This window comes from Gorilla gorilla, chromosome 13 (genome assembly GCF_029281585.2).
Source record: "Gorilla gorilla gorilla isolate KB3781 chromosome 13, NHGRI_mGorGor1-v2.1_pri, whole genome shotgun sequence".
NCBI classification, from domain to species: domain Eukaryota; kingdom Metazoa; phylum Chordata; class Mammalia; order Primates; family Hominidae; genus Gorilla; species Gorilla gorilla.
Window position 1 is genome coordinate 133,007,230 of NC_073237.2, and position 23,503 is coordinate 133,030,732.

General features: G+C 62.2%; 1 long non-coding RNA gene across 1 annotated transcript; it reads left to right on the forward strand.

Annotated features, from left to right (window-relative positions):
• Positions 1 to 1,958: 1,958 nt before the first annotated feature.
• Positions 1,959 to 19,009, forward strand: LOC129524520 (uncharacterized). Its single transcript, XR_008668298.1, has 4 exons — positions 1,959 to 2,195; positions 2,705 to 2,881; positions 8,949 to 9,043; positions 17,084 to 19,009. It is a non-coding gene; the product is annotated as an uncharacterized lncRNA (long non-coding RNA).
• The last annotated feature ends 4,494 nt before the right edge of the window (positions 19,010 to 23,503 follow it).

The following is a 23,503-nucleotide window of genomic DNA, read 5'->3' on the forward strand; positions in this document are numbered from 1 at the left end:
ATACTTGCTTGGGGGGCTGAATGAAGCGGATGAATGAATGAATCAATGAAGACTGGCCCCAGTTTTGTGAACAAGATGAAAAAACACACTGGGGAGATGCGCCCCCCGATACCAACAGGCTGGAATTACTGGCGATTTTTTATCGTCCTTTTTGTGTGACATTCTATTTTGCTTTTGTGTTTTTTGTTTGTTTGGGTTTTTTTTTTTTTTTCATTTCCAAAGTGCTGCAGGGAATGTGTGGGACTTTTGCATTCACATAAAAGCTCACCATTGGTGAATGTTTAATAGCCCTTGTCGAGGTGGGTGTAGGTGCAGGATTCACACGCCCTGCTCCCTGGCCCTTCTGCAAGGCTGGATGGGAACAGGGAAATTCTTAACCCAAAGGACGCTGGGCACCGGAGGCCCCAGTGGGCACAGGTGGCAAGGCCCAGCGCAGGCCATGTCCCTCCCCTCCTTCCACACCCTACCCTCGGCACCCGGCATTTTGCAAGGGATGAGAAGGAAAAAGAAAGGTCCTCCCGGCTGCCATGTGCGGGCCCTCGGTAACAAAAGTGATTGTGTACTTGAGGAAAGGAGAAGGTTATGAGAAACACTCCCCGTTACAGCATTTTACGTTCGCAGAGAAAATGCCAGGCCTTGCTGGGTGGGACCAGCCGGGCTTGCACAAAAGCCCCTTTGTTCACCCCCAGCGCCCGACAATGGCACAGAGAGAAATTATCTTTTCAGCAAAAGATTAAGCGGGCTTCCAAGCCCAGGCTGGCTCATTTCCATGCGGCTGAGGGGAGACCCCTCTCTGGGGCCGCCCATCCTGGTGCCCTCTCCTGCCCCAGGTCCCAGTGGGCCCCCAGGAGGAGGCGGCAGCAGCTGGGGTGGAGGAGGGGACTGGAGTGGACAGGGCACCGCTCGGCACAGGGGCACACTGGGCACAGCCCTGGCGATAGGATGCCATTGCCCCAAGTTACAGATGAGGAAGTGGAGGCAGGCAGGCAACTGCCCGGGCCTCTGCAGAAGGCTCGATCTGGCATCCCTGGGCAAGACAGGCCCTCCCTGCCTTGGGAGAGGGATGTTATCAGCGGGAGGGGCTCTGGCCACCCAGCCTGGCATCAGGGGATGTCAATGTGTTTGAGTATTAACCCCCAGCGGGGCTGAAAATCCAGCCTGCTGCTCTCACCTGCCCACCTGGCCCCAGCCCAGCCTGGCACCCGAAACTCCTGGTTTCAGTCTTCACTGTGTCCAAGGCTGGGGGCTCCTCCCTCTGCCAGCAAACCCCAGCCCCTGCCCCCATCATCGCTCCTGAGAAAGCCCCTCCCACTCCTGAGGAAGGGGTGCCTGGCTGGGCCCCACTGGGTGGGGCAGGCCTTGCGGGGCTGGGGCACTGGAGTCACTAGGAGCAGGGCGAGTCTGGACAGGTCAGGGCCACCCTCGAGTCTCCAGGCTGGTGCCAGTGGGGCCTCCGCAGCCCACGTGGGATCAAGAGCAAGGTCTGCCTGTGGAGGAACCTCTGGCCACTCTGTGGAGGGTCCTGCACTGGGAAACTGAGGTCATCTGCGTCTTTACAAGACGGAGGAGACAGGGAGGGTGGGGCCTAGAGCCAAGGAGGGTGGGGCTCAGAGGTCAAGGCTGTCCCAGGGGGAGGGAAGGGTGGAGGGCCCAGGTGGCAGGAGATTGGGGTCCAAAATGCCCCAGATGTGGGGGGCAGGGCTGGGCTGCACCCACCGGGGCTTCCTTGGGTCACCTGGCACCTCCTCTGTCCTACGTTACCCACCCACTAGCCTCACCTCCAGGCCCAGAAACTCCACAGCAGAACTGCAGCCGTGGGAGCTGGGGAAGCCCCTGAGTGCAGGGTCCAGCTGCTGCCCCATTGACAGGGGAAAGTCAAGGCTGGGTGGGGTGGGGGGGATGGGCAGGAGCAAAGGCGGCTCCCATTGGCCACCTCCAGTCTGAACCCAGCAGCTAGCACAGTGGAGGAGAAGGCCCCAGAAACCTCCCTCCCTCTCCACCCAGCTTCCTGCTGCTAAAAAAATGGACACAGGCCTGTCTCTGACACTTCAGTGACCACCAGGCAGTGCATGGCCTGGCCCTCGAGCCAGTCCAGGCTGCTGCCTGCAGAGCCCGGAGTAGGGCTCACACCCCCACATGGGCCAGCAATGGGCCCGCCATTGCGCTGGGGGCCCAGGGCAGAGACGGCCCAGCAGGTGATGTGAAGGCCATGAGCGTGTGGGACACATGGGTGCCCAGGGGAATACCAGGAGTGCCTGGGGGAGTGTGGGCAGGAGGGCAGCAGGAGGGCAGCAGGGCAGTGTGGGCAGGAGGGCAGCAGGGCAGTGTGGGCAGGAGGGCAGCAGGGCAGTGTGGGCAGGAGGGCAGCAGGGCAGTGTGGGCAGGAGTGCCTGGGGCAGTGTGGGCAGGAGGGCAGCAGGGCAGTGTGGGCAGGAGGGCAGCAGGGCAGTGTGGGCAGGAGTGCCTGGGGCAGTGTGGGCAGGAGGGCAGCAGGGCAGTGTGGGCAGGAGCGCCTGGGGCAGTGTGGGCAGCGGGGCAGCTGGGGCCATCCCTGGGCCTGTTGGGCTGCTCAGCCCCCTCCCAGTCCCCAGGCCCTCACTGCCTTTGGCCACTGTAGATTTGCGTGGCCGCTGGCAATCTGGGCCCAGCCTCCTGGCAGGAGTGCCTGATAAAGAGCGGGGGCCACCACCCCTTCCCATCCCAGCCAGAGGCCCCCAGCCCTCCTCACAAGACCCCCAGGAGTGTCCCGGGCCTGCCGTCATGTTGGGGTGGGGCTCACAAGGCTTAGCGGCCAGCCAGGCCGCAGGGCAGCATTCCTGGAAGCCCGCTGGAGTCGCCCGGCTGAGAGGAAGAGCCCAGTCTCTGTCCCCGCCTGCACCAGGTAGGACGTGTGCCTGAGCCCAGGGTGTGGTAGGATCCTCTCTCCCTGTGGTTGCAGTACCCGCGGAGCTCCTCAGCACCACCCCGTCTTCATCGCCTCCTTTCAAGCCCCCTCCCTGCCTCCCCTTCACGCTGATGCCAGCAGGAGCCCTGGGAGACCCACAGGGGAGGTCCCAGGAGAAGGGGCTCTCCTAGGACCTCAGGCTTCCCAGAGCCCCAGGTCCAGCCCAGGGGACCCCAGAGACTCACCGGGTGGCCTCGGGACATGCTGACGGGGGTGCAGGGCCTCCCAGGCATGAGGGGCCGTTCCCGTGCCCTCCCTTGTGGCCTCTCCCTTCCCCTCGTCCCCTTGTCTCCCGTGGGGTCTGCTGGGCTGAAGGGGTAGGCTCCCAGTGTCACCATCAATGTTGGTGGGAGTGGAATTGTGCTTGAAGGAGCCCCCACCCCAACTCTGCTCCTGTACCAGGATCCTGTGGGAAGCCCCAAGAGGGGGGCAGGAGGCAGAGGTGGCCTGGGGTCATGGCCATGCCCCCACGTGACCCCTCCTCTGGCACTTAGCCTCCTGAGACCCACGGCTGGGCAGGGAGGGATTCAGCAGACAGTGGGGTCTGGCCCCCAGAGCAGGAGGTGGGGAGGGAGAGCCAGGTGGCCCTGGAAGGCAGGCGGGTGCCCAAGGCCTGGGAAGCCGGAGGGGAGTGGGTAGTGGGGAGGGGCTCTGGGGCTCAGCATCCGCCGCCCCCCTCTTGCCAACCACCAACTGGCGGGCCCGGGAACAGGGGCTGTGCTATCGGCTGTTGTCTCAGGCCCTGCTCCTTGGTGTGCAGAGGGTGGGGGCTGCCTCCCAGGGCCCCATTCAGCCGCCTTTTCTCTGGCAGGGGGGCCAGCCGCAGTAACACAAAGAAAACTTTGTCCCGGCAGCCGGTCCCCAGGGCCTCCCATCCATGTGCAGAGCAGGACTCCGGGCCAGCCGCACAGGGCTGTGCCATTGAGGCAGCTCGGGGTCTCCCAGCCTCCCGGCCTCTGTCTGCTCTGAGAGCCCACAAAGCCCCCCGAGGGCGAACAGGAAGCCTCAGAGCCGCAGAGCACAGGGGCCTCTGGCTGGGGGCAGGCAGGGCCGGGGGCTCTCATCCTGCCACTAATTCCAGCTCCCTGTTCTCTGCTCACACAGGGGCGTGTGTCGTGTGTGGCCTGTGCTTCTGCCAGGGAAGGAAAAAGCTTTCTCAGGGCCTCGGGCTGGCTGCGGGCTCAGGTGGTGGTGGAGGGAACAGCCATGGGGCCCTGCCGGGTCCGGACCTGGAGCACCCAGCCAGGTGGGGCTGTGTGTGTAAAATGGAGCAGCAACCCGTGTCGGTGGGTAGGCATCACACCTTGGTGTGTCTGCATGTGCGAGAGAGGGCATCAGCACACGCATGCGTGCACTGAGGAGTGTGTGCACTAAGGAGTGTGTGCACTGAGGAGGAGTGTGTGCACTGAGTGCGTGCACTGAGGAGTTGTGCACTGAGGAGGAGTGTGTGCACTGAGGACTGTACGCACTGAGGAGTGTGTCCACTGAGGAGTGTATGCACTGAGGAGTGTGTGCACCAAGGAATGTGCACTGAGGAGGAGTGTGTGCACTGAGGAGTGTGTGCACTGAGGAGAAGTGTGTGCACTGAGTGCGTGCACTGAGGAGTTGTGCACTGAGGAGGAGTGTGTGCACTGAGGAGTGTATGCACTGAGGAGTGTGTCCACTGAGGAGTGTATGCACTGAGGAGTGTGTGCACCAAGGAATGTGCACTGAGGAGTGTGTGCACTGAGAAGTGTGTGCACTGAGGAGGAGTGTGTGCACCAAGGAATGTGCACTGAGGAGTGTGTGCACTAAGGAGTGTGTGCACCAAGGAATGTGTGCACTGAGGAGTGTGTGCACTGAGGAGGCGTGTGTGCACCGAGGAGTGTGTGCACTGAGGAGTGTGTGCACTAAGGAGGAGTGTCTGCACCGAGGAGTGTGTGCACTGAGGAGTGTGTGCACTAAGGAGGAGTGTCTGCAGCGAGGAGTGTCTGCACTAAGGAGGAGTGTCTGCACTGAGGAGTGTGTGCACTGAGGAATGTGTGCACTGAGTGAGTGCACTGAGGAGTTGTGCACTGAGGAGGAGTGTGTGCACCAAGGAGTGTATGCACCGAGGAGCGTGCGCACCAAGGAATGTGCACTCAGGAGTGTGTGCACTAAGGAGTGTGTGCACCAAGGAATGTGTGCACTGAGGAGTGTGTGCACTGAGGAGGAGTGTCTGCACCAAGGAGTGTGTGCACTAAGGAGGAGTGTGTGCACCGAGGAGTGTGTGCACTGAGGAGTGTGTGCACTAAGGAGGAGTGTCTGCACCGAGGAGTGTGTGCACTAAGGAGAAGTGGGTGCACTGAAGAGTGCGTGCACTGAGGAGGCGTGTGTGCACTGAGGAGTGTGTGCACTAAGGAGGAGTGTCTGCACCGAGGAGTGTCTGCACCGAGGAGTGTCTGCACTAAGGAGGAGTGTGTGCACTGAGGAGGAGTGTGTGCACTAAGGAGAACTGTGTGCACCGAGGAGTGTGTGCACTAAGGAGGAGTGTGTGCACTGAGGAGTGTGTGCACTAAGGAGGAGTGTCTGCACTGAGGAGTGTGTGCATCGAGGAGGAGTGTGTGCACCAAGGAGTGTGTGCACTGAGGAGTGTGTGCACTAAGGAGGAGTGTCTGCACTGAGGAGTGTGTGCACTGAGGAATGTGTGCACTGAGGAGGAGTGTGTGCACCAAGGAGTGTGTGCACTGAGGAGTGTATGCACCGAGGAATGTGCACTCAGGAGTGTGTGCACTAAGGAGTGTGTGCACCGAGGAGTGTGTGCACCGAGGAGTGTGTGCACTAAGGAGAAGTGGGTGCACTGAAGAGTGCGTGCACTGAGTGTGTGCACCGAGGAGTGTGTGCACCGAGGAGTGTGTGCACTAAGGAGGAGTGTGTGCACTAAGGAGAAGTGTGTGCACTGAGGAGTGTGTGCACCGAGGAGGCATGTGTGCACCGAGGAGTGTGTGCGCTGAGGAGTGTGTGCACTAAGGAGGAGTGTCTGCACTGAGGAGTGTGTGCATCGAGGAGGAGTGTGTGCACCAAGGAGTGTGTGCACTGAGGAGTGTATGCACCGAGGAATGTGCACTCAGGAGTGTGTGCACTAAGGAGTGTGTGCACCGAGGAGTGTGTGCACCGAGGAGTGTGTGCACTAAGGAGAAGTGGGTGCACTGAAGAGTGCGTGCACTAAGGAGTGTGTGCACCGAGGAGTGTGTGCACCGAGGAGTGTGTGCACTAAGGAGAAGTGTGTGCACTGAGGAGTGTGTGCACCGAGGAGGCATGTGTGCACCGAGGAGTGTGTGCGCTGAGGAGTGTGTGCACTAAGGAGAAGTGTGTGCACTGAGGAGGAGTGTGTGCACTAAGGAGGAGTGTGTGCACTGAGGAGTGTGTGCACTGAGGAGTGTGTACACTGAGGAGGCGTGTGTGCACCGAGGAGGAGTGTGTGCACTGAGGAGTGTGTGCACTAAGGAGGAGTGTCTGCACCGAGGAGTGTGTGCACTAAGGAGGAGTGTGTGCACTGAGGAGTGTGTGCACTGAGGAGGCGTGTGTGCACTGAGGAGGCGTGTCTGCACCGAGGAGTGTGTGCACTGAGGAGTGTGTGCACTGAGAAGTGTGTGCACTAAGGAGAAATGTGTGCACTGAGGAATGTGTGCACTGAGAAGTGTGTGCAGAGTGCGTGCACTGAGTTGTGCACTGAGGAGGAGTGTGTGCACCAAGGAGTGTGTGCACTGAGGTGTATGCACTGAGGAGCGTGTGCACCAAGGAATGTGCACTCAGGAGTGTGTGCACTAAGGAGTGTGTGCACCGAGGAGTGTGTGCACCGAGGAGTGTGTGCACTAAGGAGAAGTGGGTGCACTGAAGAGTGCGTGCACTGAGGAGTGTGTGCACTGAGGAGGCGTGTGTGCACCGAAGAATGTGTGCACTGAGGAGTGTGTGCACTGAGGAGTGTGTGCACTAAGGAGGAGTGTGTGCACTGAGGCGTGCATGCACTGCGAAGTGTGTGCACACGCATGCCGCAGGACCCTGTGTGCCTTAGCGCAGACGCCCGCCTGCACGTCCGCATGTGTGCCTGCATCCTGCCAGCAGTTGACAGCATCTTGGCATCCCCGGCGTGCGTGGTGTGCTGCCCGGGCAGGTTCCTTCCCCTCTCCGCCGGGGCCGTGGCCCCTTGGGGATGCAGGTCATGTCTGGACGCTGAGCTCTACTGGTACTGGGTGGGGGGAGGGCCAGCACCCCCCTCCCTGGACTCCTAGAAGCTGTGGGCAGCCCCCCAGCCGAGGGCCAGGGTAGGCGAAAGGTAGAGAGGACTCCTGCCCAAGTTTGCCAGGCTGGGGGCCTCAGGGCACTTCGGTGATGCCCTAGGGACAACCCTGAGTTGGGTACTGAGGGAATCTGGATGGAGCCCACCCCTCAGAGCGGGAGTGGGTAAGAGACTAGAAAGAGAAGCCCCCAAAGCCGGGGTCGAATGGAGTCAGCGGCCGAGGGGGCAGGTGGGTGGGCGGGGTTGGGCGGGGTTGGTCGGGCTCCCAGAGGAGGGAGCTCGAAGGGCCACGGGACTCCTGCGGCCAGGGGCACAGCCTCCCTAGCTGCAGAGTACCTTGTCCTCATCCCGGGTCCACCCGCCCCAGTGCTGGCAGGTGGCTGCGGGGCCAGCGAGGATGGGACCTGGCCTGCCTCATCTCGTGGTTCCAGTGTCTGTCGGCAGTGAGTTTTGCAGCTGGGGCGGGGACAGGGGGAAGGCGGACAGGAGGCGGGTGCAGGTGGAAGGGACATCTGCCTGGGAACGTGGAGCAGCCAGCGCTCGGCCTGGGGCACCACAAACATCTGGGATCCAGGAAGGGGAAGCGAGACTGTACTTTGAGGGATCGTTTCTACAGTTCACTACTGGAGAAGCGTTTCTGAACGTGCAGAGCATAGAGGAGGAAGCGACCCCCACCCCGTGGTTGGTCGGGGGAGGGAGGAACGTGTGGGGTCGGGTCTCCCAGGCTCCCAGGTGGGCTTCAGCTGACCCCCTGCAGGCCCCCCAACCCCGGTTCGGGCACTGGCTTAGGCATTCTCAGCTGACCACCCGCCACCCAATTTCTGCCCTGGGAAAAGGGCAGGAGCCATGGACCCAGCCTCTTCAGAGACCCTGGTGGCCCCAGGGCCCGACCCGGCCTTTTCCCCAGCGTCCCACCATTCCTACACCAAGGTTCTGTTGCTTTGGTTCAGCCAGTGCCTCCGAGCTTATGAAGTGTACGTAGCAGTCACTCACACTCCAGCAAGAACGGTTTGCTTCCATCCTCTGCCAGGGGCCTCCTCAGACCCCTTCTAAATGCCTGGCGCTGGCAAAGTGCCCAGAACCACTTATCATCTGTGACTCCTCCCTACTGTGACCTCCACCCCCACCAAGCCTTGGCTTTTCTGTCTCAGAGCCACAGGCCCTGGAGAGCGTGGGGATGGCACCCCTCCCTGGAGGGCCTGGACCCTGTGCCAGGGACTTACTGGCCACTTTGTGCATACTGTAGACTCTACAGCGAATCCTACGATATTCATGCAACATTTTGGGGCCTGCATTTTCTCCCCGTCTTACACCAGAGGAAACTGAGGCCTGGCGAGGCTAAGCTAGCTGCCAGGCCTCCACCTGGGAGGCAGAGGGAGGGTGGAGGTGGGGCTTGCGCCTGGGTGTGCCTGCCTCTAACGTCTGCACTTCTAGTCATGGCTTTTATTGTCCCCAATAAAAGGGCCCTGGACTTCGGGCTCTGTCAGGTACTTGGGGCTGCGAGTTGTGAGTTGGGGAAACAGGCCACCGGGAACCAAATATGCTCCCAGGCTCCACAACCAATGAGGGTGTGGCTGGGATTTGAGCCCACATGCCAGGGGTCCTGGTGGGGTCCAGGGCCTGGCTGGGGCTGGGAGGCGCTGGTGCTTGTGGGAAGACCAGCCAGTGTGGGGCTCTCCTCTGGCCCAGGTACCTCCAGGCTACTCTGGGTGACCCTGTGACACCCTGCATTCTCCATTCCCCTAGGCCTCAGTTTCCCCACCAGTCAGAAGGCAGAGACACCTCCTTTCCAGTGAGAGCTTAGCCTGAGGCCCAGGGACTCCTCTCAAGGTGGCCCACAGGTGAGCCTCCTGGGTCTGGAACTCCTTGAGACTCTGAAAATTGGGTGTGAAATGTTGTGCGTTTTTCCAGGGAGAGGGCCCATGCTGTGTGTCACAGCTAAGGTGTCTGCTGTCCCCAAAAGAAACCCAAATGGCCATTGAAGAGATGAGGAAGTAGCTGGAGAAGTCGGGGTTGGAGGTGTGGAGGATGGGGCAGGTGCTGGCCGGGGATGAGGAGAGGAGGAGGGAGGTCTGGGTGCTGGGAGATGCAGGGCCATGGGGGCCGGCAGGTGGAGGGGGTGACTCGTGGCTGGGGCCGAGGGCCATGGTGGGTGGAGGTGCTGGATGGGACGGCTCCAGCAGGAGCTGCCACCTCGCTGAGCTCAGAGACGCCCCAGGCAGGGCTGGGACTTCCTGACGGACTGTGTGTCCAAGCGGCTGGCTGGAGGCCGGGGTGGGCAACGTCCTGGCCCTCGGCGGGGTGGCTCCTGGACAGGATATCCCCGGTCCCACCGCTTGCACTCTCCCATCCCCCAAATCAGCGCTTAGGCGGGGCCTGGGAAGGGAGGAAGGAAGGGAGAGCACTGCCCGCAGGGCGGGGAAGGTTTATCGCCTGGGACTCCAGGCCCTCCCATCAGGAGCCCTCTATGGCGCCCCCGTGCCAAGATCCAATCTCCCCTGCCTGAAAGTCAGCCCCCAAATCTGGGCTCCCCGAAGTCCAGCTTCATCCCAAACCCCTCTGCCTATGAGCACGAGGTGTCCCTCCACTGCACCCTGAACACAAGCAGAACCTCCCAGCTCCACATCTAGAACTGCCTTCCCCATCGCCTCAGCTGGCACACCATCCATAAAGGGCCGGGGGAAGCCCCCTCCTCCAGGAAGCCTGCCGTGATAGCCCACCTGCTGGGCTCCACTTGCTTCTCTGAGGGATGGCCATGGCCAGGCACATCACCCCCATTTTCAAGAGGAGGGGGTTTCCTGGGGTCTCCCAGCAAGTCAGTGGGGAAGCTGGAAGCCGCCATAGGCTGAGCCCCACGCCTTGGGGCTGCCCCACACAGGCTCAGAGAAGCATCGGACCGGGGGCCTGGGCCTCCACCACTGTCTGCGAATTTCAGCCCAGAATCCCCTGCCCTCCCCCAGCCCCACCCAGGCCACCCTTTCTGCGAGGGTGCCCGAGGTTCCATCTCCGGGCTTCCGCCTGCCCAAGCTGTTAGGGCCATGCTGACTGGCTTATCAGCTCCTTCCCCTCCCACCGCCCGCCTGGGGGCCTGCCCAGGCCCAGGGCCCTGCCTCTTCAGGCGCTGCCAGCACACTGCACATCCAGGCTGCAGGGGACAGCAGGCAGCGCTGGGGCAGGGCCAGGGCGGCAGGAGGCTGGAGGCTCTCCATGTACTCACTGCTCCGCTGGCCAAGGGTGCCTGAAGGTGGGAACCAGAGGCCATGGCACCCCAGGACTGGGTGCTGGGTTCCCACGGGGAAGCTAGGTGAGCTCAGGGCCCTCCTGCCTCCCGGGTTGTTCTAAGAGCCTGTGGCCCTCCTGAGATCACGGCGAAAGTGAACTCGGCCTCCTGGGGTCACGGGGAACATGAGCCCGACTTCCTGTTCTTGGGGCTCACAGGGGCACCGGGGCCCGGGTCAGGAGAGGCCACTCAGTGCTGGGCAGCCGAGGGTCAGCAGGGCTACGGCCAGCAGATTCTTGGGCCTGGAGGCACCCTGTGCCTCATAGCTGTGGCCACAATTCTCAGCACCCCTGAGGGCTTGCCCAGGCCGCCCGTCTGCTCCATGTGAGAGGAAAGGAGTCCAGGCCGCCTGAGCTGCAACTGCTCAAATCCACGTTCTCATCATCTCCACGTTTAGTTCTACAGTAACTCATTCATTTCATAAGTGGCACAATATTGGCTCACTGCAGTCTCGACCTCCCAGGCTCAAGAGATCCTCCTGCCTCAGCCTCCCGAGTAGCTGGGACTACAGGTGCGTGCCACCTGTAGCTAATTTTTAATTTTTTTTTTGTAGAGATGAGGTCTCCCTATATTGTTCAGGCTGGTCTCGAACTCCTGGACTCAAGTGATCTTCCCCCCCCAGACCTCCCAAAGTGCTGGGATTCCAGGCATGAGCCACCGCACCTGGCCCATTTAACAAGTCTTTACCAGGCCCCTAGTGTGTGCAGGCTCTGATCCTCCAACCAAACGAGCCAACCGGGATCGGTGGAGACAGCAGTGGGTTCAGTGCTGGGGCGGCAGGCAAGGCCTGTGCCCAGGCCGGGAGGAGGGCAGAGAGCCAGCGCTGGGCAGAAGGAAACCCAGGAGGCGTGTTCTGGGGGTTTGAGGTCTGTCTGGACACCAGTGTGGCTGGCACCATAAGATCCGGGCCACATGGGATGTAGAGGGGGCATTCCGTTCCAAGCCCCTCCCCTGGACGGCAGCTCTTGGCTGCGCCCCAGGCAGGACCTGAGGCTATTTCCAACCCACCAGAGGCAAGGCCCCGGGGCCGGCTGTTTGCCTGAGAGACCTGGGTGACGCCAGCTGCCTGGGTGGCTACAGAGGCACTTTCAAGAGCCAGGCACAGGGACAGAGCTTTGCTCCAGCCTCAGGGGTGCAGCCGTGCTCTGTGGGCCAGGGGAGCCTGCAGCAGGCCTCTAGCTCCCTCCGCCCTGCAGACGCCCAGCTCTGCAGCCTCGTCCCAGATCCAGGCCCTCACACTGAGCTGCCTGAAGGCCCCCAAACTCATGAGGCTGCTGGGCCTCTGTCCAGGCTTTCCCTCTGCCTGGAGTGCCCCCCACCCCTGCCCTGGATCACCCAGCGAGTGTCTGTCTCTCTTTAGGTCCAGCTGAGATGTAACCCCCAAACCTTCCCAACAAGGCCGGCACTGCTGGGGTCCCACGCCCCACTTTGCTCTCTAAACGGGAGCTGGACACCTGTGTCAGGCTGCTGGGAGACGGGGGCACCCACAAGCCCTGATGTTACCCTGAAGGCCCCCAGGAGGCCCAGGCAGTGGGAAGGGACGGCCTCTGGGAATCCCCCTTCTGCCTGGCCTCCCTCTGCGTGGAGTCATGAGGAGTGGATGGCCCTCGGGGGGAGCCCGTCCAGCCAGCCGCCCTCTTGAGGGAGAAGCCACGTGGCCGTGAAGCTGAGAGGCCCTGCACAGGGACCTGTCCTGCAGGCAAGGCCGGCCCCGCCCTGGGAGTCAGCAGCCACCTTTACTGTACGTGTGAGAGTGAAGCCGCCTCCTCTAATTACACCCCTGGACCTTCTCATCCGCCCCCAGCCCTTGCAACTTCAAAGGCCTCTGGCCCCTGGCAGGGAGGGAAAGTTTCTGGGTGCCTCTGAGTACCCTGCCTCCTTGAGGCAGAAGCGTGGGCTCCATCCAGGCTGAGGTGGCAGCCGGGCCCTTTCTCCCGGGCCTGGGGTGCGGTGGGGCTGCCAGCTGGCAGTGTGGGCAGTGCACTGGCCTGTGATGCCCCCACCTGCTCGTGGCCCTTTTAAGTTGGGTCCATCCTGAGTTTGCCAACTGGCTGCCCTGAGCTGCAACCTCGGCCCTGGTCCTGTCCTCAGGGGGTCCCAGCCAGAGACACACAGAACCACATCCGAAGACCACAGTCTACCCTGCACAGGGGTGGGCTCCCAAAGACCAGAGCTGGGGCAGGAGGGGAGCTGACGGGCAGGGTGGCCGGCGGATGCCCGGGGCAGCTGGTCTGGACAGGTGTTTGGGGAGGCGGAGCAGAGGGTTCCCAGGCCGGGGACCCAAGGGGGTGGGCCCCGTGGCTAATTCCAGATGGAGCCAACATGCACCAGGGAGGCTGTGCGGGGAGGGCCCGGACAGTGACGCCCCCACGGCTGTAGCATGGAGTCGCCCCGCCCTGCCTTGGCCCCCAGCAGCTGGACAGCTCCGCACAGATCCAGCGGCTGGATGGTTCCCACAAGGCCAGGAAGGAATGAAGGCCGGGTCACAGCACGTGGGCTGAGACACCAAACAGAGCCACCTGCGTGAGGAGACCAGGGTGTGGAGCCTGCTGGTGACGTTAGCAGAGGCCCAATGTCCAGGAGGAGGGAGGTGATTTTCTCTCTCCTCAACAGTCCAAGGCCAACTCACTGGCCCAGGAGGCCTCCCTCACCCCTAACTGCCGAGTTGCTGCTCCCAACACCTTTCTGCCCACATGGTCCTCTTAGAGCTGCCGCCCCCCAGCTAGCCTGGTGCCACCCAGGGACTGGCAGTTCCCTTCTGCGTCCTCAGCCCAGCCTGAGGACACCTAGAGGAGGTACACAGTCAGCATCAGCTTGGTGGAAACATATTCCCTCCCTCATGGCCTTGTCCTCAAAGAAGGGAGGGAAGAATAAAGGAGGGGAGGAGGGAGGGAGGAAGAGGAGGGAGAGAGGGACTGGAAAGGGAGAAAGGGAGGAGGAAGGGAAGGAGAGAGGGAAGGAGGGAGGGAGGAGGGAGGGAAGGAGAGAAGGAGGAGGGAGGGAAAGAGGGAGAGAGGGAAGAAGGGAAGAGGGAGGGAGAGAGGGAAGGGAGAGGGACAGAGGGAGGGAGGAGGGAAGGAGGGGAGAAAGGGGAGAGAGGGGAGAGGGAGGGAAGAGTAAAGGAGGGGAGGAGGGAGGGAGGGGAGGGAGAGGGAGAGGGGAGAGAGAGAGGAAGGAGGGGAGAAGGGGGAGGGAGGGGAGAGGGAGGGAAGAGTAAAGGAGGAGAGGAGGGAGGGAGGGGAGGGAGCGAGCGGGGGAGGGAGAGAGGGAAGGGGAAAGGAAGGAGAGGAGAAGGGGGAAGGAGGGGAGAGGAAGGGAGGGAGGAAGGGGGAGGGAGGGAGGGAGGGAAGGAGGGGAGAGGGAAGGAGGGGAGAGGGAAGGAGGGAGAGAGGAGGAAGGGAGGGAAGGAGGGAGAGGGAAAGAGGGAGGGAGGGAAGGAGGGGAGAGGGAAGGAGGGAGAGAGGAGGAAGGGAGGGAAGGAGGGAGAGGGAAAGAGGGAGGGAGGGAAGGAGGGGAGAGGGAAGGAGGGAGAGAGGAGGAAGGGAGGGAAGGAGGGAGAGGGAAAGAGGGAGAGAGGTAAGGAGGTGAGAGGGAGGGAAGGAGGGAGAGGGAAAGAGGGAGAGAGGTAAGGAGGTGAGAGGGAGGGAGGAGGGAGGGAAGGAAGGAGGGAAGGAGGAGGGAGGGAGGGAAGGAGGGGAGAGGGAAGGAGGGAAGGAGGGAGAAAAGAGCTCAGGAATCCTTCAGCCTTTGAAGTGGCTCCCAGGGGGACAGCCTCACTGTCCCTGCCCCAATTACACAGTTACACAGTGAGTGCACCAATAAAACCTGAGCATTTGATCCCAATTTCAAAGATCTTTGATCCAGCCTGTGCCTCCCCTGTCCCTGTGCCCAGGGCGCCGGGTGGGGCCCGGCCTGGCCTCCCTGGTCCTCCTGCAGAAGCCCCTCCGCATCGCTCTCGGCCGGGTCTGTATCTCTCCTCCCCATCTTCTCTGGATGCTTCTGTGACTCTCTCCTGACTGGGTCTCTTTCCTTCAGTCAGTCTCCCACTGTCTCTCTGTCTCACTGTCTGTCTCTTTCTGTCTCTTTGTCCTCTGGGCACTGGCCCCACTTCCTGGGAAAACAGGAGCTGCGGGGTCTCCTTGTTGAGGGACAAATGCCAAACGGGCCGGGGCCGTCTGCTCAGGGGCCCTGGAAAACTGGCCCAAAGCTCCAGCAAATGGCCCTGACGATGGGGCCTTCCCCGCCCCTGCCCTCTGCGGGGCTCTTCCTGGAGAGGCTGTAAAGAGTTACTGAGTGTGTTTCCCCCGGGTCTGTTGCGGGCAGGCGGGGTGCACGGCGGCTGGGGGAAGGGAAGGCATGGCACGCCCCTGCTCTGAGGAGGGCATCCCAGGGAGAGTGGGGGTCTTCTCCCCTCGAATATGGCCCAGACCCCTATCTCGGGAACCTGAGGCCCCCACAGCAGGGCCAGGCGGGTGGGCGGCCATGGCCAAATAGAGACTCCAGCCCGGCTGGGCTCCGGGCTCCGGGCTCCGGGCTCCAGGCAACTCCCGGTCAGTGTTGCGCGGCCCCTCCCTGCAGCTGCCCCTCCAGGGTGTCCACAGGACATTCCCAGTGCCTGCTGCACCCCCAGCCAGCTGCCCTAAGGTCACATTTCTTGGGAGATAACCCTCCCAGCACCCACTGACTGGCCCCGGGCCCCAGCCTTTTCCTGAGCCCCCTCTCCAACCCCCTGCACTTTTTGGGGACCCACTTTCCACCATCACCGCTGGGGACAGGTCGGGCTGGGGGCAGGTCAGGCTCGGAGGGGAGGCCCCTGGAGGAACAGTGGCTCTGAGGGTGAGCAGCTCCTTGGGAAGCACCGCTGTAGCCGGGCCAGAGGACCGCGGCTTCTCTGCCTTTCCCTCGGCAAATCTTTTCCGAGCACCTGCTCTGCCAGGCCTGGAGCAAGTCAGTTGAGGTGCGGAGGAGACTGGGCACTCTCTGTCCCCCAGAGCCCATCTGTGGGGTGGTGGCAGCAGCCACAGGCCTGCAAGCGCTCGGGCCTGGGGCTTGGAGGGTGACCCAGAGGTCTGCACTGCCTGGAAGGCTGCCACCCCTGCGCCCTGGGGTCCTAGATGGCCCTGGCATGTGCCTTGGAATGAGCGGGTGGCATTGGGGTATCCAATCTCCCCCCCCCCTCCCTGCGATGCTGCCTCCCCGCCAGAAGTGCTTGCCAGTGGAATTGCCCCTCACACCGGGCCGGGCAGTGGAGGGCAGAGCTATCAGAAGGCTCCCCAGCCCTCATGGGCTTCAGGGGACAGAGGGACCAGGGAGTTGGGCAGGTTTGGCCAGCTGCCACCTCCCTAAGGCACCTGCAGGGAAGGGCAGCAGTTTCTAGGAAGCCAGCTGGCAGGGTGGTCCTGCCCAAAGGGTTACCGAGGGCTGCTGTGTGGAGTGGGGCTGCAGCTCAGCCAGGCCTGGGGAGGCGATGTGACTGCAGCACTGGAGAGCCCCTGCACAGCCCGCCGTCCTGCGCTTCAGAACCTACCGTCCTCTGGGGCTCCCGGGGCCAGGTGTCGGCTTCACAGCAACAAGGCCCAGGACTTGCATGGGGCGGGGGAGGGGGATGGGGGGGCGGGGGAGGGGGGTGGGGGGGTGGGGGGGAGGGCGACTTCGGTGTTTTCCAGCATTATTCTAGTGGCCACAGCCCCCAGGCCTGTTTCCTCTGTAAATGGAGATGGCAGCCCACCCCAGGGGCGCTGGAGGGGAGCTGACCCTCAGGCCAGTCAGGAGCCCTGTGACGGGACTCGCTGGAGGGCACCCACCCTCGGGACCAGGCTCCCTGGTCTCCAAGCCTGCACCCCCATGTCCACCCTGCTGGTAGGAGGCCTCGGGGTGTGGCCCCTGCCAATGAGCTGCTCCATGAGGCACTGAGCCATTGACCTCTGCCCCAGGCTGTGTGGCCCGAGGCTCAGCGCTCAGCAGTAGATATGGGCATGAGGGGGAGGTCAGGTCAGAGCTGCAGAGCTGGGAACTCAGCGCTCAGCAGTGGACGGTGGGTTCCGGGAGCAGAAAAGGTTCTGGCCTCTCCCTGTAGCCTGAGCTGGGAAGTCGGCCATGGGGGGCAGGTGCGACCAGGCAGGGGAGGCGGCCACGGGGGGCAGGTGCAGCCAGGCAGGGAGGGCGGCCATGGGGGGCAGGTGCGGCCAGGCAGGGGGGGCGGCCATGGGGGGCAGGTGCGGCCAGGCAGGGGGGGCGGCCATGAGGGGGCAGGTGCGGCCAGGCAGGGGGGCGGCCATGAGGGGCAGGTGCGGCCAGGCGGGGGGGCGGCCATGGGGGGGCAGGTGCGGCCAGGCATGGGGGGCGGCCATGGGGGGCAAGTGCGGCCAGGCAGGGAGGGATCCCTACAGGGGGCGGCTCACGCTGCAGGACCAGCGGCCCCAGGAACACAAGGGCTGCCCTGTATGTGTCTGGGGAACCAAGGGGGTGAACCTAGGCAGCCGTGGACCACAGGCTGGGTGGCCACTCATGTGGAGTCCAGGGGACCCAGGGAGCTCCAGGAGGCCTCTGGAAGCCTCCAGAACCTTCCAGAACTTCACACTTGAATTTTGTTCTGTCCCAGGCAGGTTCTCCAGCCTCAGGTCCAATGACCAACTCATGCCCAGGGCAGGCCCAGTGTGGGGCTTGGGCGCCGAGGGAGGGACCGCACACCTTGAGCTCCTGCCGAGTCCAGAGAATGGAGGAAGTGGCCAGTGAGGGCCCAACTTACTGGTGGGCCTCTCTGAGCCCAGCATCCTCTTCTGAAATGGGGGCGTGATGTTCCTGCCTCCCAGGCAGTTCTGCAGACCAGCCCTGCGAGGAGTGCAGTCAGCTCCTGCGCGTGCCCGGTCCCCACTCATATTCCCACCTGCCTCCAGTGTGGCTGCGAAGTCAGAGGGAGGAGAGAGCCAGCCAGGGGTGTGGGCGCCGAGATCAGAGACTCGCACGCTGCTGGAGGGAATGTGAACCGGCCCAGCTGCTGGGTCACCTGCCGGCAGCTCCCGAAACAACCAGTCACCACGAGACCCAGCAACTCCACCCCTAGGTGTGCGCCCAAGAGAAACGGAAGCTCCTGTCCGCACAAACACCCATGCGGCTTCCTTCACTAAGGATGGAAACGGCCCGGGTGCCTATGGGTGGGTGACGGATGAACCGGGTAGACCGTCTGTACAATGGAATATTTATCCTTCCGCCACATAAACAGAAGAAATTCGGACGCAGGCTTCAGTACGGACAGGGTTTCAAGTTGTGATGTGTACGCCACAGTCCGTGTGTGATTCCATTCCCGAGAAGCCCAGCGCTGGCCAGCCCCTGGGAACAGAAGGTGGCTGAGTGGGTCTTTATGGCTGGGGGGCTGGGGCTGGGGTGATGACGTTTATTTTTGATGAAAATGTTCTGGGCCAGGCTTTGTGGTGGCTCACAACAAAGTGATCCCAGCACTTTGGGAGGCCAAGGCGGGCGGATCACCTGAGGTCAGAAGTTCAAGATCAGCCTGGCCAACATGGTGAAACCCCATCTCTACTAGAAATACAAAAATTAGCTGGGCGTGGTGGTAGCACGTGCCTGTAATCCCAGCTACTCGGGAGGCCGAGGCAGGAGAATTGCTTGAACCCGGGAGGCAGAGATTGCACTGAACCGAGATCGCGCCACTGCACTCCAGCCTGGGCGACAGAACGAGACTCCGTCTCAAAAAGAAAAAAGAAAACGTCCTGAATGGACGGTGGTGACGGCCGCACGTAGCTGAACGTACTGGAGACGGTGGAATCGCCACTGTCGGTGGAGAAATTCATGGAGCGTGAATTACGGCCGACCCCGGAAAAACGCGGGTTTGAACTTCAGGGTCACCTGCACGTGGATTTTCTCCTGCCTCTGCCACTCCTGGGTCAGCAAGACCAGCCCCGCCTCTTCCTTCTCCTCCTCAGCCTCCTCAGCGTGAAAAAGACCAGGATGAAGACCTTTAGGGTGATCCGCTTCCACGTGGAGACGAGGAAATGCATCCTCTCTTCCTTAGGATTTTCCGAATGGCATTTTCTTTTCTCTGGCTTACTGTATTGTAAGAACACACTATATCACACATTCACGATACAAAAACGTGCGTCCACTGTTTATGTTATTGGTAAAGCTTCTGGTCAATAGTAGCCTATGAGTAGTTAAGTTTCGGGGCAATCAAGAGTTATACTTGGGTCTGGCGCGGTGGCTCACGCCTGTAATCCCAGCACTTTGGGAGGCCGAGGCGGGCGGATCACGAGGTCAGGAGATCGAGACCATCCTGGCTAACACGGTGAAACCCCGTCTCTACTAAAAATACAAAAAATTAGCCGGGCATGGTGGCGGGCGCCTGTAGTCCCAGCTACTCAGGAGACTGAGGCAGGAGAATGATGTGAACCCAGGAGGCGGAGCTTGCAGTGAGCTGAGATCCCACCACTGCACTCCAGCCTGGGCAACAGAGTGAGACTCCATCTCAAAAAAAAAATAAATAAATAAATATAGAAACCCCAGCACTTTGGGAGGCCAAGGCAGGTGGATCACCTGAAGTCCCAGGAGTTCGAGACCAGCCTGGCCACATGGTGAAACCCCATCTCTACTAAAAATACAAAAATTAGCCGGGCGTGGTGGCGTGCACCTGTAATCCCAGCTACTTGGGAGGCTGAGGCAGGAGAATCACTTGAAACCAGGAGGCGGAGCTTGCAGTGAGCAGAGATTGCACCACTGCACTCCAGCCCGGGCAACAGAGCAAGACTCTGTCTAAAAATATATGTATATATTTTTTTGAGGTCAAGAGTTTGAGACCTTATAATATATATAAATAGAAGGATTTTCAACTTTGTGTGGGGTTGGCGCCCGAGTCCCCCATTGATCAAGGGCCAGTTGTGTATCTCAATAAAGCTGTTAAGACAAAAAAGACTTGCCCAGACTCCCTGAGCAGGGTCAGGGCTGCAGAAGCCAAATGGGCTTGGGAGGGGCTGGCCGGCTGTGGCTCTGTTTTCACTCTGCAGGGTCCCTGGGTGTTTATTCAGCAGGCCTGGGCCCTGCTCCCCACCCGGCCAGAGGCCTCCTCCCCTCCCCAGAGTCTTCCCAGAGGATGTTTTTCCAGGGCCCAGCTGGGCAAATGGCATTTGGATTCTGGCCGGGGAAGCCTGGGGGGACAGTCCCCACGTCCCAGCCCCGTTTGGAAGCAGCCTGTTTCCTCCAGCGTCCAGCCAGAGCCCTGCGGATTCATTCTCGGCCACCCGCTGCCCCTCGGAGCTGTGGGACCCCAGGGGGTGCACCTCCTGGGCTGTGCTGGCCTTGGCAAGGCTGGGCAAGGCGAGGCTGGGCCAGGCACCCCTGAGTGTGAGGGACCTGAGGAGGGGCTCAGGCAGGAGCCTCGTGTGGTCTCCCTGTGATGATATTCGGGGCCCCCGACCCTTGCCCGGTGAGGGAGCGTGTGGAGCGTCAGGGCATACGGGATGCACAGCTCAGCAGCCCAGGCAGGCCTCTGGTGGAGACGTCCCACACCCCACCCCACCCTCCGCCCCGGCTCCCGCCTTCCCCACCCCCAGACCCGGCCCCTAATCACAATGCACTTCCCACAGCTGGTCCCCACAGCGAGCTCTGCGCCATCCGGATTGAGTGGGGGTGGGTGGGAGTTTTCCCAGAAATGGGCCTGTGAGTCACCAGCCAGCCCAGGAAGTGGCTGCCTCCTGTCCAGCCCCCCAGCTGACCACTGGGCCTCAGTGTGGATCACACAGCAAGGCCATCCATGGTGACCCGAGGACTGACTGAGCGCCTGCTGCCCCCCAACCTCCAGGCACTCCCAGGCTGCGACTGAGACTGCAGTCAGCGGCCCCGTGCGGGCCCTCATGGAGGAGCACGAAGAACAGGTGCTTCAGGGAGGAGAGGATTTTGGGGAGCCCCTGGGGGGCCTTCCTAGAGGGGAACACGCGTGGGGAGCCCTGAGGTCAGAGTTGACACGCGTGCGAAGGAGGCCTTGGAGGCTGCAGCTCAGCAGGAGGGGCCGGGCTGGGCCCCGAGATGGAGAGGGGAGGCCTTCCAAGGGGCTGTCAGGCCAGGGGTGCCACCAGGAAGCCCAGAGGAGGGGGGGCCGCTCCTGGGCCCCAGTCACCCAGCCTGGGATATGAGAGTAGAGGGGACCAGAGAGGGAAAGATGGTGGGCAGCCCCAGGCCACACAGAAACCCAGGCAGGACTGTAAAACCCAGGCCTCGACCCGTCAGCCTCCAGCTGCTCTCCGAGGCACCTTGCAGGGGGTGGGATGGCAGTGGGGAGCCTCTCACAACAGGAACTGGGGTCCCAGATGCTGCCCGGAGCCTGGAACTGCAAGTGGCCGTGGCGGTGGCTGTGCTGCTCTTATACGGGACACCCCGGCACCCGAAGGTCGAGCAGGGACCCAGCCCCTGCCACAGCACCTGCCAAGCATCTGGGTGACACTGTGGTCGGGTGGGGCAGGGGGCTCAAGTCAGGTGAATTTGTCAGCTCGGGCAGCTGTGACAAAGTTGCACAGACCCCGGTAGCTTCAACTGCAGGAACTGATTCTCCTGGAAGCCCGAGATCTGAGTGCTGGCTCTTCCGAGGCCCCACTTCCCGCTCTTGCACACCGTCTTCCTGAGGTGCTCTCACATGGCCATCCCTCCGGGCGTGTCTGTCCCAACCTCCTCTTCTTACAAGGACGCCAGTCATATTGGATCAGGGCCACCCTGTCTTACCTTGACAACCTTTACCTGTCTCCAAACACAGTGGCACACTGGGGCCCTGGGTGCTAGGGCTTCAGCTTGTGAATCTGAGGGCCTTTGTCTGCCCAGGCACTGCCTCCAATAGAACCTTTGGTCCTGCAGGCCGCAGGCGCCTCTGCCTCCGTGCAGCCTGGCCTTAGCCCTGCCTTCATTCCACCTCCCCTCTGGGACTGGGGATGGTGCTGGGAGGCCAGACAGGCTTTGGGGAAGTTACCTGACCTCTCTGAGCCACGAGGTCTTCATTTACAGGATGCGGCTGTGTGTCTCGCTGTGACTCTGGGGAGGGACAGGGCTTAGTCAGTGCCTGCCCGGACGCCCACACCCAGGACACAGTAGGTGCTCAGAAAACGCAGCCCAGATTGTTGGAGGCAGAGGGACCCAGGGACCCCTGGAACAAAGCCCTCATTGAGCTGGTAGAGACCAAGGCCAGAGAGCCCTAGGCACCTCCCCCGCCTCCCAAGGCCTCTGGGGACCCTCTTTCCACCGAGACCCCTCTGCCCCTGCCCCTCCGGTGACTCGGTGGTTCCCACGTCAGTGACAGCAGGGCCCCTCCTGCCCAGGACAAGCAGCACCGCAGGCTGGGGCTGCCTTTCCCTCCTCCGTCTCCCCTCTGCCCACTCGGATCCCACCAGCCTCCTCCAAGGGCCTGTCTGGCCTGCCCAGTCTGCGGGACTCCAGCCGTGGTGACGATTCCCCACCGTCTCTTGGGAAGGACTGGAGTCATGGTTCAGCTCCAACTGGGGGAGTGCTCCGGTTCCCAGCGGTCAGAGGACCCCGGGGTTGGGGCTGATCCTCGTCAGTCACCCCATCACCAGCTGAAGACCCCCAGCGCCTCCCATGCCTCCTGAGGCGAGGGGGCTGCCTGGAGCATGTGCCCCTGGGGTGACTCGTCCAGGCCACCAGAGAGGCTGCCCAGGAGCACCCGTGTGAGGGGCTGGCCTGGCTCCCATCGTCAGGCACATGAGGCTGCATGGGGGCTGCATGGGACTTCGCGCCCTTGTCCCCAGGTAGAAGAAGGGGGCGCAGATACCCCCCAGGATGGTCACAGACCCTCCCCATCCCCCTCCAGGGCCAGGGCCAGGTGGTTCGCAGGCTGAGCCTGGGCTCCTGGATCTTGCAGACAGAGGAGACAAAGCAAGAGGTCTCCAGCCATCTGGGCCATTGGTGCACTTGGGGCCTGAGGTTTCTCCAGCCCATCGGGATTCACCCCTGCTGTCCGAGTAACCTGGGGTGTGGGCCCCCACCCTGTCCATCTCATATGTATCCCCCCGGCTCCCCACCAGAGGGGATGAGTGTGTGGAAGGATGTCAGGGGGCTGCTTTGCTTTCTCAGGTCAAAGAAACATTGCCCTTGCCTTTCTGGAGCCCAGAGAAGTGGGTTCTCCAGGATCCAGCCCACGGAACATTCCAGAGCCTGGTGGGGGGGCCTCACCCCTCCCCTACCTCCCCATGGGGGTGATTTCCTCTGCTCGGTCACTCCCAGGCTCACCTCCAGAAGGTCCAATTGCTGGACCAGGCAGGTCACAGGCCGAGCTCTGCTTCCAGCTGTCCAAACACACAGCGCCTGCAGGGCGACCTGGGGGTGATGGGGGTGTGGGATTGGGGGCTGGGGGCACAGGCCTGAGGGAGGGCCTTGCCCACTTCCCTGCAGGAGCCTCGGCCAGCCCTGCCTGTCTCTGATCTGTTGCCTCTTTGGGTTTAGGAAGTGCCAAAGAGGGCCATTATGGGGAGACCCTCAGGACTGCAGGGGGAGGGGCTGAGAGCCTTGCAGGAGATGTGGGCCGCCCACAGGGTGTGGCAGAGTGGGGAGGACAGGGCCCTTGGAGTTGGATGGCACTGGTTTGGGGACTGGCAGGCCCCGGGTCTGGGACCAGCACCCACACAGGAGACGCGAGCCCCAAACGGTATGGCGGGAAGTGGTGGGGCCCGTGTGCTGGGAACAGGTTCGTGCCTCCTGCAAGCTGTGCCGCCACACTGGGCCAGGCTACCAAGTCGAGCAGCATCGGGTGGGCCTGGCCCTCAGGGGCTTTGCAGGGCCTGGGGCTGGTTGGAGCTGAAGGAGGCGGCCCCTCCAGACCAGGTGCCCTCCGGTGAGTGTCTCTGTCCTGTCCTCTCCCCTGTGAGTTGGAGAGAATGGCGGCACCCTGAGCTGTGGCAAAGTGAAAGAGACTGTGGGTGAGAAGAGGCTCCTTGCTGGGGGCAGCTCTGTAGGCTCCTCTACTTGGGGCAATCGGGAGGCTCTGGAAAGAGCAGGCATCTGAGCCTGGCCAGAA